At 46.9% G+C, this 16462-nt stretch overlaps 1 pseudogene; it reads right to left on the bottom strand.

The window, feature by feature from the left end:
• Positions 1 to 2575: 2575 nt before the first annotated feature.
• Positions 2576 to 15854, bottom strand: LOC124682614 (annotated as a pseudogene).
• Positions 15855 to 16462: the final 608 nt, after the last annotated feature.

The raw sequence follows: 16462 nt of genomic DNA, 5'->3' as shown, positions 1-16462 counted from the left end.
CTGTGTTGCTCATAAAATTATTCTGTCGAGCCTATCATGGAGCGATCCCAGTGAAACATAATAGTTGCATCAGCGCCCCGCTCCGGCAGCTTTCTTGGCAGTTGTTTCATCCAAGTGTGATTTTAGGGCAGAACTAGCCATTTTCAACCTGTGGTTGGATGGTTAGGAGGGCAGTGGCACCCCCAATTCACCAGAGTTCAAATCCCAGATTTGACACTTTGGTGTCTCATAAAAAAGGTGGAATATTCTTCAGTGGGAGGCGACGTTCCCGTCGACAGCGAGGCGCCTGTGGTGACTTCGTCAATCTCAAGACCTGCCGGATCAGTTCTTGAACGCAGTCTCTTGGAGGTGCTCATAGGGGTAGGGGTGCGTGTGTGCGTTCATAGGGGTGAGTGTGTGCGCGTATGTATGAGCGTCTTTGATTGTACTGTGTTTCGCAAAAACATAAAGGCAACTAGGAAGTTTTTTTTTTTTTGAACAAAAGAGGGATCTAGAAGACCCCAGAGGAGCTTCATTCACAAACCACGTGACAGGTATAAATTACAAGGAGACCCCTAACCGTACCAAAGAAACCTAGAATTTTAAGATAAGACCTCATTATTTATAGAAAACACCCGAATAAGAAAAAAAGAAAAAAAAACAATCAAGTCCCTGGATATCCCTACGGCAGCTCGCCAGCGTCCTCCAGGCGTCGTCTCCGAGGAACAAGGGCATAATGCTCGTAAGACCTTTCCGGCGAAGATCCGCCACCACTGGTCACCTCGATGCCACCGAGGACGCACCACTTGGCGGCGAAGAAGCGCCGAGCTCCAGTCGCGGAAACGGAGAAGAACCTCTTTATTGGGGGTAGAAGAAGGGCCACCTTTTTGGTCGAAGATCACAGCGACAACCATGGTCGCCATGTGTTACGCTCAAGGAAAACTCCAGAACCCTGCTCCGCATATTTGCAGAGAGCGGCAGCATCTCGAACCTCCTCTTCTTATCCACCACCACGGCGGCTAAAAAGAGGAGAATCGAAGACAGCACCTCCCAAATATTGAGAGCTCTAGAAGAGCTTTATTGAAGAGGATGTGGGAGCCACGCCGCCGCTCGCCTCAGACTCCCTCCGTCGGAGCTCCACGAGCCGCCTAACCGCCACCACAAGCCACTAGGAGCAGCTCATAATCCACAATAACTAGATCTCTATGGGCATCACACCATTCTCCGCATGGGTAAATCCTAGACCTAGACTCAACCTAACCCTAGCCCTAGTTCTAGGAGGGCGGCTCCCCCTCCCGTCGTTTCCGGACTGCAAAGCCGCCGAGGAGGGAGAGAGGAGTCCCTGAAGGAGCCACCCACTAGAAGGGGGAAATGAGCGGTCCCAGGCAACTAGAAAGTTAAATCCCTGTATACGGCGATACCCATCACCTACAAAATTAGAGATCCCATGTAAAAACAAATGAAAATGGTAAAAGCATGAGCTTTAAGAAAACCGAAAGGACAAATACGCACCAATTTGCTTCCCATGATGATCCCAACAGAAACCACAAAGTAAAATGTCAGTGCGACACTCACGCCACAAAATCTCTGCTGCTGGCGCTTGGTCCCTTCCAATGTATGAAACTTATTGTAGAGGGAACTCCTCAGGTCCATGCGCAACCTAGGAGGACACCAAAGAGTAGAGTGAAAACCTCAATTTTTGTCAATCACATTGCGATACAGATAACCATTTTAGTGCCACTAAAAGCATAGGGAGCAGTGTCTAGTTGCATCGTCCTAACAATATCGCATCACACACGAACTAAAGAGCTGGTTACACTATAGCTCTGATGAAGTGTGCAAGAGTTAATTTTCCTTGTACATTTTCCCATCTCCCAATAAAAACTAAATCTGCCTGCCTGCTTGCCTAGTTGTTTCCTATTTTTTCTACACGATTCACCCGTACTTCTAGAGCAATATAAAACAGTTAGGACAATGCAATTGAATTTTTTTTTTGCCACTGGTATAAGTAACACAGTGTGCAAAGTGCATTTTTCATGCCATCTATACCAAAGAAGAAACTTATAGAAAAACTAAAACTCAAATATTTATGACTACGTGAAAGCAACCACATTGCTGCTGCTAACAGCCATCAGTTTCTGATCTCTCCTCCCAAGAAGACACACAGCAACGGGAGAACCAGAGGAGAGAAGTCTCACCGTCGCCGCGTCAGGACACACGCGTGGAGCTCTGGAGATAAATTGGAATGGCGATGTCAAAGTGGGAGTGAGTTGGTAAGCTGAGCATATGAGAAATCTGGGAAAGAGGTGGTGAATATCACATCAATTGTTGCACATAGTTTACAATAGCAGATGTATTCACTAGGATCCAAATCATGGTTACATCGTTTACAATCAGACTAGAATTGGATGTTTACAGAGCAAGACATCTTATAGACTTATATATGTGAACAATTCCACTTGATTGAACCAATACAATATATAGTGATGCGTTTCATTATAACTTATAGGTAGCTAATAGCACCTAGAGTAGCAGTACATAGCAGCAGAACACGCACCAAATAACCACTTATTTTCCAAATCAAAAAGCAGCACTACATTATAGGTAGGTTGAGCAATTCCACCACATGCCGCGGGCACCTCACGCTGTGTCGTCGGGGGTCTTTCTCATCAGGCGAGCCCAAGCTATAGCCACCCACACATAAACCTCATCATACAGCTTGTCAATGATCTGAAAGTAGGCACTTGCCCAGGTTCTCCTCAGTAACATGGTGCAAAACACCGTCGAAAGACCCACCCCAAATCCTATGCCCATCCCCGGGTAGAGGTACGTGATATGATATGCAACTCCATGGACACTTTTCTCTGCATCAGTAGTACTAATAGAGCAGTTCTTGGATAGGGGGTAGCCACAGAGACGGGGGTTGCCTATGTAGGTATAGTCCAGGTTGTCAAGAACCTGCAGCTGTGGCCCGGATGGTATCGTGCCTGATAAGTTGTTGTATGACAAGTTCAAATGGCTCATAGAGGTTAAAGCTGACAAACCCGACGGGATTTCACCGGATAACTCGTTGTATGATAGGTCCAGGGACTCCAACTTGTTGAGATCACCAATCTGATTTGGGATTTTGCTGATAAACTGATTGTTTGATAAGTTCAAATTCTTGAGCCCAATAAGCAAACTTATCACCTCTGGAATCTTCCCTGTTAAACTGTTACATGAAAGATCAAGATTGACCAGTAGCTTGTAGATTTCAAAGGTATAGTCACGTGTTTGGCCTTTCGTGATGACTGACATGCTATCCTCAAAAAATTCATGATCATCAATATCTGAAGATATGCCCCTCATTGCTTTCAAGTTTGATACTGACCATGGTATGCTTCCTGATATATTGTTATGGGCCAAGTCCAAATAATGAAGACTTTCAAGGAAAGTAAGGTTCTTAGGAATATCGCCACTAAACAGGTTTGATCTCATCCTCAAAATCTGCAATTGTGGCATTTTTTGTGGTAACCACTCTGGCAATGTTCCAAAGAACCTATTGTATGAAAGATCAAGGAACACAAATTGTGTGGCACTCTGAAGAAATTTAGGGAATTCACCTGAGAGATCATTGTTGTTTAAGGCTAGACTATACATGCTAGAACCAAATTGATCAACAGAATTTAAGCTGAACACTGAAGGATTGTTATATGGCTCCTTCCAGCACTGCATAACATCTCCTGTTAATTTGTTTCCGGATAGGGCCAACCGTAGAATACCGGCCAATTGGCACATAGATGAGGGAACGGTGCCTGTAATTTGATTATTCGCCACCAGAAACTGCACGAGCAATGGAGCTTTTAACATTGATGGCAGTGGTCCCGTTGTCATGGTCCTCGAGGGGAGAGTAGCTACTAGGATCTAATTCATCTAGATGCAGGTAAATAAAGCAGGAAAAACTAGGAAGAACAAGGTAAATAGGAAATAGGGTTTTTGGTTTGTTATTCGTCGAGCCACCCGACCTCCCACTCTCCGGCCTTATAACGACGACCGCGAGCCTCGACAATAAACGTGATTAAGACAACCCACGCGATTGTTAACACTAATCCCTATTACAGAGAGAATATGCGAGGGAATCTTGCTATTTGCGGTAACTTTGAATCTGGACCGTTGGATCACAAATGGACGGCTTCTGTTGATCTCGAGCGTCAGGCTTGGTCAGGTACTAGGATAGGTACTGGGCAAGATCCTGACAATACCGGCCGCTCGAGGCAAGACTTCAAGGCTTGAATGAAGGGAAAACAGCTTGAATGAACTTGACGTCCTCCCATGTTGCTTCTGCTTCCTCGAGGTTCTCCCAGTGAATGAGCCATTGGTCCACAGGAATGTCATAATCACCAGCTGATCGAGGAATTTGACGCCTTTGGAGAACTCTGGAAGGAGCAGTTTTGATCTTACCTTCAGGTGTCAGGACTGGGAGCCGTGGATTAGGAACTGCATTGGGGCCCAAATGCTTCTTCAGTTGATTGACATGAAAGACATCGTGCAGTTTTGTGTCCTCTGGTAACTGCAACTTATAAGCAACAGTGCCCACTTTCTGGATTACTCTAAATGGCCCATAAAATTTTGATGTTAACTTGAGAGAGTTTCGCAATCCCAATGCTGCTTCTCTATATGGCTGCATCTTCAGATAGACCAGATCTCCCACATCAAATTTTCTTTCTGTCCTCTTGGCATCAGCAAACTTCTTCATTCTGTGTTGGGCTTGCTGCAGATTGGCTTGTAATGCTTTGACAGCTAGCTCCTGATCCTGCAGGGTCACCTCAGCCTCCTGGGATACATTGCAGGGTATAGCAATTTCTCCAAGCTGTGGAGGTTTGTACCCATACAATGCTTCAAATGGGGATTTCTTAATGGCTGAGTGGTATGATGTGTTGTACCACCACTCTGCTGCAGGTAACCATGCTATCCATTTCTTTGGTTCCCTGAAAGTCATGCTGCGCAAGTAGTGTTCCAAACATTGATTTACCCTCTCCGTTTGTCCATCTGATTCAGGGTGGTAAGCAGTGCTATAGTGCAGCTGTACTTTGAGGGCAGAGAACACTTCTTTCCATAGCTTGCTAGTGAATATGGTGTCTCGATCACTGACAATAACTCTAGGCATGCCATGTAGTTTATGGATATTATCCATGAATACCTGAGAAACTTGCTGTGCAGTGAATGGGTGAGAGAGAGGTAAAAAATGTGCATATTTAGTAAGTCTATCAACAACTACCAATATCACATCTTTACCCTTAGCTTTTGGCAACCCCTCCACAAAGTCCATACTGATTTCAGTCCACTTTTCCTCTGGAATATTCAATGGCTGCAGTAATCCTGGATAAGACACATGCTCAGTCTTTGAAATTTGGCAAATTGGACAGTGAGCCACCTTTGTACTGACAAATTGCTTCATGTGAGGCCAATAGAAGGATTGCTTCAATCTGTGTAATGTCACCTTCTGACCAGAGTGTCCTCCCATTGGAGAATTATGGAATGCATCAAACAGAGTAGTGCAAAGAGCAGAGTTCTGTCCCACCACAATTCTATTTTTGTACCTGAGAAGTCCTGAGGTCAGGGAATAGTTGGGATGGCTCATTGGATCAATTGCCAATTCCTGCAACTTCTTAGTGCAAGCCTCATCAGTAGCATAAGAAGTAATCACTTCTTCCATCCATTTAGGGATTACTGTTGTAATTGCCAAGCATTCTTCTGAAGAATGGTGGTCCACTTTCCTGGATAATGCATCTGCAACAGTGTTATCACTTCCTTTCTTGTACTCAATGGAGTAGTCATATTCCAACAGTTTCAGCATAAGTTTATGTTGGACACCCTCCAATAATCTTTGGCTTGTGAGGAATTTGAGACTCTGCTGGTCTGTTCTAATGACCAATTTGTTGCCCACTAAATAATGTCTCCACTTCTTGAGTGCCTCCAGAATAGCTGCTGCTTCCTTCTCATAGATGGACTGGGCTTGAGATTTAATTCCCAGAGTCTTACTGAAGAAAGCTAAGGGTTGTCCCTTCTGCATGAGCACTGCTCCTAGGCCTACTCCGGATGCATCTGTTTCTAGCACAAATGGGAGGGTGAAATCTGGAAGAGCTAGTACAGGTGGTGTGGTCATAATTACCTTCAATTGCTGGAATGCTTCTTCTTGCTCTTGGCCCCAATGAAAGGCATTTTTCTTTAGTACCTCATGCAGTGGTCGACATATAGAAGCATATCCTTTCACAAAGCGGCGATAATAGCCAGTTAATCCCAAAAATCCTCTCAGTTGGGTGACTGTTGTAGGAGTCTTCCATTGGACAATATCCTTGATTTTACTGGGATCAGTAGCAACACCCTTAGCTGAAATAATATGCCCCAAGTATTCCACTTGTTCAGCAGCAAATGTGCACTTGGAGTATTTGGCCTTCAGCTAGTGAGTTCTCAAGATCTGTAAGGCTATCTGCAAGTGTCTTCCATGCTCCTCCATATTCTTGCTATAAACCAATATATCATCAAAGAATACCAATATGAATTTCCTTAGGAAGGCTGCAAAGATAGTATTCATCAATTCCTGGAAGGTTGCAGGGGCATTTGTGAGGCCAAAAGGCATCACCAAATATTCATAGTGGCCTGAGTGTGTTCTAAATGCAGTTTTCTCAATATCTGTTTCATGCATTCGAATTTGGTGATAGCCAGACCTTAAATCCAATTTAGAGAATATAGTTGCTCCTGTCAATTCATCCAAGAGATCTTCAATCACAGGAATTGGGTATTTGTTCTTGATAGTTAAATCATTTAACTGTCTGAAGTCAGTGCAAAGTCTGAATGTTTTATCCTTCTTTGACACTGCCAATGCTGGTGATGAATAAGGGCTAGAGCTGTGTCTAATTTCCTTATTATGTAGCAGTTCTTGGACCAAGTCCTCCACTACATTCTTTTGTCTGTGTGGGATCCTGTAGGGTCTGATATTTGGAGGATTTGAGCCCTCCTTCAACACAATTTTGTGGTCACAGTCCCTTTTTGGAGGTAGCCCTTTTGGTATCTGGAATACATCCTCAAATTGATGGAGTATTCTCTGGATGCTTGGTGGTAGTGGTGCTGATGACTGTAAGAGTTGTGTTTGTTGCTTTGTCTTGTCATTGACCAAGTACAACTGAATTAAGTATCCTGCATTTCCTTTGTTCAGCAGCTTGGAGCACCTCTTGGCAGATATACACTTGGTATTTTGCCCTTGTGTATGATCCACAAAAGTATAAATTTCCTCATTCTTAGTCAAAGACAAGGTCTTGGCAACCCAGTCAAATGTTGTAGGGTTATAGTTCTTGAGCCATGAGACTCCCAACACTAAATCATATCCTTTTAGTGGCAATACCCTAAAGTCACTGTTGAACTGAATTTTCTGTATAGAAAAGGGGCAATTTGACACCACTGCTGCTGAAGTTAGAGTCCCTCCTCCAGCTACTACCACCTTCCTGGCTTCAGTATTCCTCATTGGGAGATTTAGTTTGACTGCAAAGTCATGATCAATAAATGTGTTGGAGCTGCTTGAATCGACCAAAGCCACTGCTTGTCTTCCCCCAATAATTACTGGTAGAGAGATAGTCTCATCACCATTCTGGCCTTGCAATGCTGCTATGGATATGGACATTAGCTTATCCTTCTATGGTGGATTCTCCTGAGGCATTTGCTGTGGCAGTGGCTCCTGTTGCGGTACAGGTACATCTTCAATTTCTTCCACTTCCTCATCAGAGTGTCCCTGTAACTGTATAGCATGCAACAGATTTTTGATTTCATTACATTTGTGGCCATAGTGCCAATTTTCTGGACAATACCAACATTTTCCTTTTTCTCTTGTCTTGTCCTGGGTAGGTTTAGCCCTGTTGTCCCTTGCTCCACTATTTCTGTTAGCAGGGAAAGTTGTCACAGGTTTTGCACTTGTTGCATTTTTCTTATTATTGCACAAGTATGATAGTTCCTGCTTCCTAGCAAACCAATATGCACTCCTTAGTGTTGCTGGTTGATGGCACTGAGTGTCATGCTTTATAGTGTCCTTCAATCCACTAATAAAACGCAAGAGAAAGAAGCTCTCAGGTAGATAAGGGTGATCTTGCTTCATAAGAGTCATCCAATCCTCAAACTGATCAATATAATGGTCCACTGAGGAGGTTTGCTTCAATTGCTGACACAATTCCATCGATTCTTCGGCTCCAGGGCAAGGAAAACGCTCACAAATCAGTTCACAAAATTTGCTCCAACTCAACTGATGCATTTCTGGTCTTGCACTGTTAAGCCATGTTTTGGCCTTGCCTCTGACATGTGCATTTGCCCACTTGACTTTATGTTCTGTGGTGATACCAGCAAGGGTGAAAACACTCTCACATTCCAGTATCCAATTGGCAGCATTCTCTCCAGAAAATATGGGCAATTCAATACTAGGAGGTCGAATATGAGGCTCCACCTGGGGTTGCTGAATATTTTGCTGCCTGGTGTCAGTTGGGTATGTAATACTCCTTCTAGCATTGCCTGCTGTGTTAGGGCGTTGCTGCTCATTACCATTGCTACCTGCCTGTGTCTCTGGCTGTTGACCACACTGCACTGCTTGCTGGGGCAGTACTGTGGGCTGTGGTGGTGCATAGGAATATTGTGGTGGTGGGTATATGGGTGGGAAATTTGGAACAAAGGTCTGGTTTTGTGGGAAGTATGATGGTTGGGAAAATTGGTAGCTGGTGTGTGGGTTGTATTGAGCTGTTGGTGAATGTGGCTGGTAAAGGTGTGGCTGGTGGTGGTATTGGTTTGGATGTGTGTATGGGTTTGTGTTGTAGTATATCTGGGCTTGATCTTGTTGCTGGTTTGGCTCTGGCATGGTGTTTGAAGGGAAAGGCACGGGCTTTTGTGGCATATACTGCTGGGTAGCAACTCGCAAGCTGTTGCCTTGGGTCATAGGAGCAAAGCATGGTTGGGGAAGTTGGCTTGGGTGTGGTTGGGATAAAGGCGGTGGGTTGGGGTATGGGGGATGATGGTTATGGTGAGATGAACTTGCCTGCTCCGACGGTGTCTGACCCTCCATGACTGGACTGAGATGGACGTGCCCAAGCTGTGGAGGTGTATGCAGCCCACCGAGATCCTGCCTCATCTGACTCCTTGTAGCTGCAGATCCGGGCTGATTCATGCCCAGAGTTAGCTGTGTAACCATGTCAGTGAGTTTAGCCAAATTACCTTGTATCAGATCCACTGACTCCTGCCGCCGCTCAAGTTTCTTGTTGATGTTGAGGACCTCCCTTGGAAGGCGAGATCCAATCTCCTCCTCGGCCGCCGCTTGCGCCTGCGCCGCTTCCAAGATCGCTGCTTCTTCAGCCTCCCGCTCCATTCGCTCCTGTGAGCGCGTGCGGATGATAGACATGGTGTTTGGCGCAAAGGTGGGTGCTTCAGATCAAGATCTGCAGAGATCGGGGAAGATAGAATAGGCCCTGGGGGAAAAAATTTTGGCCGGAGGAACGATGCTCGTGATACCAATTGTCATGGTCCTCGAGGGGAGAGTAGCTACTAGGATCTAATTCATCTAGATGCAGGTAAATAAAGCAGGAAAAACTAGGAAGAACAAGGTAAATAGGAAATAGGGTTTTTGGTTTGTTATTCGTCGAGCCACCCAGCCTCCCACTCTCCGGCCTTATAACGACGACCGCGAGCCTCGACAATAAACGTAATTAAGACAACCCACGCGATTGTTAACACTAATCCCTATTACAGAGAGAATATGCGAGGGAATCTTGCTATTTGCGGTAACTTTGAATCTGGACCGTTGGATCACAAATGGACGGCTTCTGTTGATCTCGAGCGTCAGGCTTGGTCAGGTACTAGGATAGGTACTGGGCAAGATCCTGACACCCGTGAAAGAGTTTGAGGACAGATTCAAGTATGATATATTTATAGGGAGCCTAGGAACTTGACCTGTAAGCTTATTAGATCCAAGATGTATACTCTCAGCTGACATGTGTTGTAGATTTGACGGTAAAGAACCACGCAACCTTGTTTCTGATACATCCAAGACTGAAGCTCGGGAAAATGTCACCCAGAACCAATCAGGAATAACATCATCCAAAGATGTATTTCTGAGTAGAAGAACATCAATGCCAGTCTGCCATCTAAGCCATTCTGGAAAATGGGGGCCCACTCAGCATGACCATATCTTTATGTGCTTTAGTTTAAACTTTAAACGGAGGAACCCAATTTTGTTCAATGTCCATTTTCAAGGAATTGCCTGACAAGTCAATACTCTCTAAATTCAGCAAGCCTGAAAAATGCTCCTTCTTGAGCACACCTTTTAGTTTATTGTAGCTGAGATCCAACTCTGTCAAATTACCAAGTGCTCCAGCTTCTAGTGGTAGGTTTCCGGTCATAGTCGCATTCCTTATTGACAACATTTTTAATGTACTCCATGAGCACCATGGCAACCGATCCATGAACTCCCCCATGCTCGCATTAATGTTCGTACCATCGAAACGCAGCACTTTCAAATTGCACAGATTTTTTAAGTTGCTCGGTATCAAACCAACGATATCATTCATACTAAAACACTACAGGAACGGACGTGTACGCCGACGGCCGGCCGCCCTCGGCGTAGCCACGCCTGGCCCTCGGCGTAGGCTACGCCGACGGCTGCCCTCGGCGTATCGCCTCGGCGTCCAGGTCCCTCGGCACATGGCACCGTGCCGTCGGTGTAGGCCCGGCCGTCGGCGTACGCCGCCTATGCCGACGGTGCTCGTTAGCCCTCGGCGTCGAGGCCTTCGGCGTCTCGTGGCGGGCGCCGTCGCCGTTAACGGACGCTAGAATACGCCGACGGCACTACCCTCGGCATAGGGCAGGTGGCCTGCGCGGGTAGAGGCGACGTGGCCGTCGCGGTGCTGCCAGCCCGGCCTCTACGCCGACGGTATGCCCCTCGGCATATGCATGATCATATGATGCCGAGGCTGGGACACGTGGCGCGCGGACAGGCGCACGGTCTACGCCGAGGGCAACCCCTCGGCATAGACCTGACCATATGGTCTATGCCGGGGTCTATGCCGACGGCATTACCCTCGGCGTAGGCCTGCCATATTTTTTTTTTTTTGTCGTTTCAGCCAAAATCATGTTCCAATTCAATTGCAATGCGATTCAGCAGGTCCAATTCATCCAAATTCATCCAGAATCGACCAAATTCGCCATAATTCACCAAAATAGCATATAATTCACATAGTAGCATACATGGTGCACATAGTAGCATACAAGAGGAGAGCGGAGAGTGCCATGTCATCCAAATACATAGTAGTAGCAAGCAAACCCTAGTTCTAAGCCGACTAGCGGAGGAAGGACCCGGGCGGGGTGTGTCCGCCCACATCGTTGGCGAAACGAGCAGCCCGGGGTTTCGCTCCGGTAGAAGCTGCGGAAGAACCACCTGGAGAAGGACCGGTAGCACGCCCGGGAGAAGTCGACGGAGAGGCACCGGGAGTAGTCCCAGGAGTAGTCGACGGAGAGGCACCAGCGGAACGCCCGGGAGACCGACCACCTTCATGAACCGGTGTGACCTCGCGCCCACCCGGCGATGCCCGGTTCCCGGACCATCCCGTTCCCTACGTGTTCCCTACATGTTAGCAACTTGCGAGGCAAAGGAAAGTGGTAACTACCGGTTTGGCAAAGAACTTACCTCCGGTGTGGATCCGTAGTAAGTCGCAGCGAAAGCTGCCCTCGATGGCATGATAGGCATGTCCCCCGCCACGGTAACTCGAGCCGGTGGCGGTGTACCGATAGACATAGAAATCATCATTTCCTGCAAGATAGGTTACAAGTTAGGCTTTGCAGAAATAAAGCATCAAGCCGAGACTTGTCATCTACTTGCGTGAAGAAAGATTCGGACTTACTCCTATATACGCCATGTAGGCCGTATTCTGCCTATTCCACCGGGCAGCGGCCTGCTGATACGCTTCATTGCAGGCTTCGAAGGCCGCCTCGAACTCGAGGCTACAATTTCAGAAACAATGAATCTCGTAAACACTTAGCCATGTAGGAAGGAAAACCGGAAAGAGGATGAAAATGAGGAAACTTACATCGTAGGCGGGTGGACGAGCAGGCCGTGGACGAGGCTGGGGGCTGTCGGCGGTGAGGGTATGCTTGAGGCGCGTGTAGCTCGTGGAGTGGGTAGGCTTGACCACCTTATTCATCCAAGGGAAACGGCCATGCGGACGCCGTGCCCCGACAGGACCAACGACTCCTCGTCGACCGGAATGCTCAAGGGGTCATCCACCTCGGGGTGACGAGACTTGACCATGTCGCGAGTAGTCCTCCTTGGCGGCCTTGGCATTGCCGTAGTACCGTGGCTGAGGCAATGCGGGATTGGGCTTACGCTTCGTCCGCATCATGTCATATATCCGGGCATCATGAAGCACCACCCCAGGTGGTGCCTCGGCCACCTCGCATCGCGAAAAGAAAAGTTAAGCGTACCACAAATGAGACATGGCGGGAAATGAATGAAGGTCGTTCCATGTATATACATACCTTTTTCCCCTTGAAGCGGGTGTAGTCGCGGTTTCCCGCGCGATGTGTGCCACCGGTGCCTCGGTTCTCCATGTTACGCCTCGACACGGCTGCAAACTCCTCGTCCTGCTTGAGCCACCTCGCCCTAATCAGCTCCTCCCATGCCTCCCTATGCTGCTCGGCCCACTCGGGACAAACCTGAAAACGCAATACTCAGCTCAAGATAATTCAATGAAAACTTAGCAGCAATGTAGAATCTCATTGACATTTTACTCACCGACATGTACTCCTCAATGGTCATTGCCCATTCGTCCATAGGCTCGTTACCAACATAGTACTCCTTCTTGACCCTCTTACCCTTGTTAGCCCAGAAGGCACTAGCGCTGGTGAACTTTTGGTTGTACCACTCGCTGCGGTGTCAACCTCTCGCAAGCGCCACGCAAAGTGAGACGCGCCTGCGTGTCATGCTCCGGGTCCACACGATAGAAGCACTTCAATCATGCATAAATCAGTTGTGAAAGTCATGAGTTAGCATATTAGGGTCATCAACTATGAACGGTGCTCGAGAAATATATGCCTTACCCAGAACTTGGTGGTCACGGCCTCAGCGGCTGTCGCGAAGCCTACGGCGGGGGCATCCTCATAGTCCGCCCAAGTAGTGGCTAGCTTCGTCGGGCCACCGGGGACCGTGCTAAGGGGAGTGTATCCGCCGGGCCAGAACTTCTTAATCGAGCCCCAAGCAAGCTGTTAGGCATGCGGGGGGCTTGGCATCCCATGTCCAGATTGCTGCAAATAAATCACACATTAGTACACATGCCAAATTGTTTATTATGCCCAAGATGAAAATACATGTTCGAAATTTCTGAAGTAGTACACTTACTCATCGCTCGAAGGAATGATAAGGGCCTTGTCATCATGGGTCTTCGGCTCCTTCCTCGCATCGGGGACTCTAGCTTCTCCACGAAGCTTCAAGGGCTTCGGCGCACCCCCATCCTCCATCACCTCCAACTCAGCCCTAGAGTCCGACTCGTGTGTAGACTCCGTCTCCATCTCCACCTCCCCACTAGACGGACCCTCTAGGTACAACTCAGGAGCCACGTCGCCGGAAGCGGAGGGTGGCTCGTCAAAGTCCATGTGTACCCCGCCGCCACCTCGTCCTCCACCTCGTCCTCCTCGTCCTCGTCCTCGACCTCCACCTCGTCCTCCTCGACCTCGTCCTCCATCGGTACCATCGGCGTAACGCGGATTTTGCACCGGGGCTCGATCACTCCGTCTAGTGGGTCTAGGAATATTCCTCTTCACTCGCGCCGGCGTCTTAAGCAAGCTCTCGGAGTACTGCCTTGCCGCTGCTCATATTGTCCGAGTCACCTGCATTGAGAAGAATAAAACGAGTTAAGCACAAAGACATATTATATGAAGATACTAAGAATAAAAGGCACAATGCAATTAAGAAGCATGTTGACATAATAAAATGAAGATACTAAGAATAAAAGGCACAATGCAATTAAGAAGCATGTTGACATAATAAATACTAAGAATAAAAGACCCTCACCAGCCATCATCGCTCTCATGCTCACTCTCATACTCCATCTCTTTCTCTTTCTCTTTCTCTTTCTCCGGCCCACTATCACTATCACTATCTTGTGAGTACAAAGTTGAAGGGTCGACGGGTGGAGGCTCATCATAATTGTCATTCGCCTCAAGTAACTTCTCGAGCATAGATATGTCCTTTAGATCCACCACCGACTCACCACGAGTTTACGCATCGTTCCCGAGGTCCTCTTGAACAAACGGTTCTAAAATATATTCCCCGAAGTCCTGTTCCTCTTGATAGAAAATCCCCTCGTATGTCACGGGGTCAATGTTGTTGTAATCATCCTCAGAGGGAATCGGTAGGTTACCATGTGGCGATACCCGGAAGACGACTTCCCAACCCTTGAGTTCCGCTTTACGGCATGGGTAGGGCAAATAATAAACTTGCTTGGCTTGGTGAGCCACAATAAAGACATCGGCTCCGCTATAGGTGGTTGAAGGCTTAACTTCAACTAACCCAATGGACTTATCACTTCTCTGTCCACCTATTGGGTCGAACCAATGACACTTGAACACGACGATATTGAGTTGCACGTTCGTACGATTGAATGTCAACTCGTATACACTTTGTAACCTTCCGTAGTAATCAAAGTTGTTGGCTCCGGTGCTACGCCGAGGGCCAAGGTGACGCCGACGGCTGCCCTCGGCGTAGCCTCCTCTACGCCGACGGTGTTCGTACGCCGACGGTCGGGTTCGTGAGCTGCCCCGGCGAGGCCGTACGCCGACGGCCCCGATAAAAAGCCGTCGGCGTACACTCTGGCCGTCGGCATCTGTCACCATTCCTGTAGTGAAATCTACTACTTGAAGGGACATCATGCTTCCCAGTTCCCTGGCAATAGATCCATGCCACTTGCATTGGGAGAGGTGAAGCTCCTTAAGGCTTGTGAGATCCCAAAACCAATCGTGTTCTAGTGATGTGTCAAACAAGTTGAATGATAGATCAAGGACTTTGAGATGTGTGAAGTTTCATTTTGAAAGAGCAGACACGGTTCTGGTAAGCCCACAACTTACTAAGCGAAGCACTCTCAAAGAAGAAAGCATGTTAACCATGTGAACCCAATTCTGAGCGGCACCGAGGTTCACATAGCTCATGTCAAGGTTACTCAACGATGATAGACGTGACAACCATGCAAGATCCACTGCGTGTAGACCATACAAAATATTCGAACTAACATCAAGATATTCCAAATTCGAGAGATTACCAAGCTGGGAAGGTATCGTCCCACCAAAACCTGATGACGAGAGGTTGAGATACCTTAGGTTCTCTAGAGAGCCCAGAAACACAGGTATGCTAGTGCCGTTGAAGTAATTCCCACTCAGATCAAGATACCTCAACTGTTGCAAAGCAGTCAAAGAGGGACCCATCTCATCTCTCAGCAAGCTCAGGCTGTTGATGTTGAACTTCTGCGTGTTGCGGAGGTTGAGCTTGACGACATGGCTTGTTTTGCTGCTGCACCGGACTCGCTCCCACTGCAAGCAGTCTTCACCATGCCATGATGAGAGACGGCCAGCAGGGTCCAGAAGGCCTGCCTTGAAGGAGAGAAGCGCATCCCGCTTGCTGCCAATGCAGGTTCCAGTCCCACCTGATATCCTTGCTTCAGCACATGGTTCTACTTGGAAAATCAATAGGCAAAGTATTGCGGCAGCTCCTTAGGCGAGATTCCCAAACTCAGCCATATTGGTTGGACGAGGAGGAAGAGGCAGATTGGAATGACAATGAAATGTAGAGAGTAGCTGGTCTTGAGTTCACCCAGAAGCACAATATATCTATGGTGGTCCAAGTCTCGGTTTTGGTCTTGGCATACATATTTTTCTTATACAGAAGTTATGCCAAGAATTTATCATGATTAGGACAACTAACAATGAAATGGACGGTAGAGTACTAGTAGTACTGTCCTAGTTCGGTTTTATCGTATCACAATTTTCTGCGGTATGGACTGAGTCTAGGTGTTGGCATAAATACTTTTCTTGTATATGGAAATAGTAACTACAATTCAAGGCAGAGGAATAAACGAGGAGCTAAAAAATTGAGACACCCATAATTGGATATCGAAGGCTAACTCTCTTTTAACAATAAGCTAAAAAATGATACTACTGCTATAGCTGCAGTAATAAGTGTATAATCCTACTCAGTCCACAATTCAGCACTCTGAATCTATTGCAATATGAGTCTTTTGCTAGTAATAATCAATTGTAAGATTGACAGCTAAAAAGACGGTACTCCCTCTCTCACATTTTATTAGGCGTACGTGTATCCCTAGATCGCAAATTTAATCAAGTTAGTATTATTTCTATGTTATAAAAATTATATCATTAGAAAATTTAGATGTTCTATTTTTTAACGATATAATTTTTGTATTATATAATTTAAATT

Source organism: Lolium rigidum, chromosome 1 (assembly GCF_022539505.1).
Source record: "Lolium rigidum isolate FL_2022 chromosome 1, APGP_CSIRO_Lrig_0.1, whole genome shotgun sequence".
NCBI classification, from domain to species: domain Eukaryota; kingdom Viridiplantae; phylum Streptophyta; class Magnoliopsida; order Poales; family Poaceae; genus Lolium; species Lolium rigidum.
Note: the sequence above shows the minus strand (reverse complement) of the source record. Positions and strands in the feature narration are given on the sequence as shown.